We start from the raw sequence: 4,918 nt of genomic DNA on the forward strand, positions 1-4,918 counted from the left end.
TGTGTGTGTGTGTGTGTGTGTGTGTGTGTGTGTGTGTGTGTGTGTGTGTGTGTGTGTGTGTGTGTGTATGTGTGTGTGAGATCAGGCTGAGTATCCTTAGCAACATCCAAATCAACATTGATGTGGTGACTTACCACTATAAACACATTGATCCACTGAGCTGCTTCATCTTTGAGGAACGAAGGATTCAGAAATCTCCCCAGAATTCTCCTGCAACAAAGAGAAAGAGAGAGACAGAGAGAGACAGAGAGAGAGAGAGAGAGAGAGAGAGGTATGGAGGAGAATGAGAAAAGGAGGAAGGGATTACAAGCAGATTTTGAATTTCACAACTTGGTATTGTTAACCAATTAAACTGTATATGCTTCAGTGGAGTCCCCAAATTAAGGGCTCTATACTAGGCTCCTATATCCACCTGTTTCCAGTGTCCCATGAGCCTTTGTGTGAAATGTGTGCATCACTTCCCTCTTCTTCATGGCTGTAGCCAAAGATTGTTAATTTAGGAAGACAGTCCGCCCTGAGCCACTACAGGCGACACAAATCCTACAAAACCGTATAGCCTCGGCTTACTCATCTGCGAAGAGACAAGCCTTGTCACAATATAAGGCAGAGATTGCATAACCGGAAGTGTCAGATGTGTTTCCCCCAGATACGATATTTTTCGACCAATCACAACCCGGGAACTCTTGGCAGATGTTGTGGTAGTGTGAATGATGCGTACCGTTCCCGGGAGCGGATCGCCCAAACGTCCCCAGGAAAGCATGGGGGGGCGGGTCTCTGGACCATTGAAATGTATTCAGATACGGATCGTTCCAATGTGAATGCATGCGTACCTAAAGAAGGAAGTGGACTGTTTTTTTTTAGAACGTGACATAATCTCTAGTTGACGAGCCAAGCGTCAACAAAAAAAAACACACAGACACTGCACGATGCGCAACACCAGCGCATTTCTCAACGCCGCCCGTCTCCTGTTGAATATGCGTATACATACGCGCAGCACCGCAGTACACACTGATCTTATTCTGCGGACTACACGTGGGTCTTGGGCTTTGCTTGGCATAGTTTCCAAAGTAAAACAAAATAATAATAATGCTAAAGTAGAATCCATAGCAAACTAATAGAGGCAGGGGCTGAATTCCCGTAAGAGGGCACTTTTAGACAAAAATAGCGAAAATAGCTACACGCTGCAACGCGTTGAGAGCTTGTAGATCAGCTATTTTTGGGGCGCAACCCAGCACTCTTTAGCTAGTGGAGATGCGGTGAACGACATGGATTTCTAAACAAATTTGTTCAACGCAAAATACTGTGTTCAAGTTCAGGAGACTTCAGAAAAAAAGCAATTCTCCTGAATGCTGCCTTCCGGTATGGCATGGAAAGGAGTAGCATTTGCATTTATTTCACCGTGTAGTAAAAAGTAAACACTGCATTCGTGGTCTGGAAAGGGCAGTTGTTTCACAGACGGGTAAAAGGGCAGGGGCTGAAGCCCCCTTTGATGTCTATGTGTGCACGTCCCTGGCCAGGTCTATGAAAACAAGCCCAAAAGAAGAAAGGCTGTGTTTTGCCACTTTACCTTGGCTATTTGAAAATAGGGTTTAATCTGTCTTTGAAAAAAAAGAAAATAAATTACACTCGTGTGAAGTGAGGGGTGCTCTTATCATCATACATCATCACATTCCGACCAATCACTTTTGGCATCCTCACTTTTCTGTCCTCAATTATTATCCTCACTTTTTAAGCACTCAGCCAATCAAATCATCGCTATGGGGTGGACTATACACAGACACACAAAATATTGAGAATAAATTGAAATATTTTGAATATTTTTGGCACAATTTCTTTTCAAATGGATGTCCCTGGACAATTACATATAAATCTGGGGGTCCTTCACGTGGAAAAATGTTTAAAAAAAAAATCAGAACCGTACCACTGGTTTAAACAACATTAGGAAGCAAGCCCAAATAAGCAACTACATACCCTTTTAGTAACAAGCCCAAATAAGCAACAACACTTAAGAAACAAGCCCAAATAAGCAACTACACTTTAGGAACAAGCCCAAATAAGCAACTACACTTTAGAATTAAGAAACAAGCCCAAATAAGCAACTACACTTTAGAAACTAGAAAAAGTGCCCCTCTGGGTGCCATTTCTTCTTATTACGCCTTGGATGACAATTGGATGGTTTGAGGCATTTTATTCAGAAAATGTGTTTTACAAGAATCCACCTGTTGGTGGCGCTATAACAGGTCAATGTGGAAAGGGTGGGATATATTCCTCAGCCTAGTAGGAACGTCTGTGAAAGATTTCACGTAATTTGCACGCTGTGTTCATGATTTGAGGCGGGCCAATCCTGCAAATCTTGAAAACCAATATTAGCCAATCAGGATGGAATATGAAATATCGGACAGATCTGTCTTGAGCACATGACTATAGAGATACTGTGAAACGATTTGCGGGATTTTTGGACAAAATATGGAGGAGTAATATCAAAAGATTAGTTTTACAAAAGTCGGCCTCCTGGTGGCGCTATAACATGCCGTTCTGGAAAATTTGGGGCAGATGTTCATCGTTGACATCCAGGGAGTGTGTTTGCAAAGTTTGGCATCGACCGGGTTAACGGTACCGGAGATTAGCTGGTAACAGAAGGACGGACACACACACACACACACACAGTCACACACAAACACACAAACACACGGAAACACGGACGTGCAAAACATACTCTCTCCCCATGCCTTCAGCCTGGTGGAGACAATAAGCAACAACACTTAAGAAACAAGCCCAAATAAGCCACAACACTTTAGAAACAAGCCCAAATAAGCAACTACACTTTAGAAACAAGCAATTTTACACACATACAGTATTGCTGCAGTATAGAGTAGAAAATCCTATTTCTATATATTTGCCGGTGTTTCGTAATGCCCCACTCGATCATACTAGAGTACAGCCGTCATACTAAATACCAAAAGTAGCAGATCTATAAGCTCGAAATGCAGCTTGAGAGCAAAGAGGCGCATTTTTATCTTGTAGATCTGCTACATTTGCTATAAATTAAATCTGATTCTCTCAATTTTTCGATGAATTTAGTAAAGTACATGAGGACCCCAATGGAAACAAGCTAAAAGGCTTTCTTGGATTCTTCCTTTTAGCAGACTGTTATTGTAGCTACTGTACTTGTACTTCCCACAGCTCGTCCAAGTAATATTCAATCAATCAATTGTGAGTTTCCACCCGACAGAGACGATATACTAAACAAGCAATAAGCCACAAGAGGTGTGAGGTACCGTGTATTTTATAATGGCTGAGAGGCGTGGTGACTGGTGAGGCCTCCGACCCTCTCATTTTTCGTTTTGCCAAACTAACACAATCATTGAGAAACACAATTCATGTGTTTGGTCAATGTCATGGTAACTTTATAATTGAAAGGAGAGGTCGCACGGCTCGTAGTCACGATGCCAAAAATTACTTTTTATTATGATATATATATATATTGTATATGAATGTCATGGTAACTAACATATTCGATAGAAATTCACAATGTTTTAAATCCAGATTTAGCTGATATGTCTGTGAACATCACGTCAAAACAGCTAGCATAGCGACTTAGCGAACAGCGACTTGGTGACTCAGTCACCAGTCACCACTGTCTCACCATGCTATGTGTGTGGAAATCAAGCGCTTCCCTTCTACAGATATGCAGGATCACTGTAACGCACCTGGGATTGATATAAACTGATTTAAGGTGTAAATGATCATGACATTTACTACGTGGTCTAATCAGAGACCAGCCAATCAGAATCAAGTATTGGGACTAACCGTTTTAGAAATGTATGCATTCGTGTGCATAGACAAAGGCAGCTTAACTCAACTCTGTAAGGGACTGTCACGGAGGTGTGTGCGTGCGTGCGTGAGTGCGTGCGTGCGTGCATGCGTGCCCTAAGTTCAGATTCCGTGCACATGGAGCCGTTCCAGACGCAGTCAGCAGACGGATAGGCCCATCTCGGATCCTATTCTGGAGGCTTTTAAAGCTTTTAAAGGCTTCCATGACGCTGGACTGGGACATAAGCATATCCAGTGGCTCCGTATGATGAGAAGCAGACACTCTGACAGATCCACTGAGAGGTTGCATCAGGACATTATGTGCACCAAGAGGGCGTGTCAAGTCCATGCTAAGTGAGCCAGTGGTTGTCGAACGTTTTTCATGTGAAGGACCCCCAAATTGACACTCATTAGCGTCAATTAGTACTTTTATTTTTGGTACTTTAAGTATCATGTTGAAGCCAATACTTTTGTACTTTATATTGCAGTATTGATACATTTACTCAAGTAGAAACAGAAACTTTGAGTACTTATTCCACCACTACTCATCCCACACACGCATGCACGCACACACGCACAGGCACGCACAGGCAGAAGCACACTCACACGCACGTATACATTACTCATCTATATTGTCTGACTGCAGTGTACTGCCGGGTTACGGGGTACAGCCTTTAGTTCCGACACACCAAAGGAGGGGCAGCATCATCATACGTTACGTACTAGGCAGACTGACCCTGGCCGTGGAGCACAGACAGCCCTGTGCTCTGTGGTGTGCAGAGTGCACCAAAGTGGAGCAAAATGGGAATAGCTCCTTTTGGCTGCCAGGACCAATTGAGGATGGTTCACTGGGGGGGAAAGCTAAGGTATTAATGTCAATTTATTTTATAAGTCCTAGAGTCCATCCTCTGTTGAACTCCATGGCCAGAGAAAGACGGAGGACAGAGGTAATAAATTATTGCACTAGGGCAGTGCAATAGTTTCGTTTTCCGTGTGGACTCAACTGAATCTAACTGAATGTTTGTTTGTTTTAGTAAAAATAAAAAATAAAAGATAAAAAGATAAAAGAATAAGAAAAGGCAAAAGAGAAAAGGAAAAAAGGAGA

At 42.6% G+C, this 4,918-nt stretch overlaps 1 protein-coding gene across 1 annotated transcript in view; it reads right to left on the bottom strand.

Moving 5' to 3' along the window:
- LOC310858809 (receptor-type tyrosine-protein phosphatase delta-like) overlaps positions 1-190 on the bottom strand; it is a 192,122-nt gene extending 191,932 nt beyond the window's left edge. Inside the window, exon 1 of the mRNA XM_083765086.1 lies at positions 135-190. The gene's annotated coding sequence lies outside the window, so the exon portion shown is untranslated. The remainder of the gene's footprint in view (positions 1-134) is intronic.
- Between the last annotated feature and the right edge of the window lie 4,728 nt (positions 191-4,918).

The sequence above is a fragment of the Protomyctophum parallelum genome (genome assembly GCF_964188405.1).
Source record: "Protomyctophum parallelum genome assembly, chromosome: 5".
In the NCBI taxonomy this organism is placed as follows: Eukaryota; Metazoa; Chordata; class Actinopteri; order Myctophiformes; family Myctophidae; genus Protomyctophum; species Protomyctophum parallelum.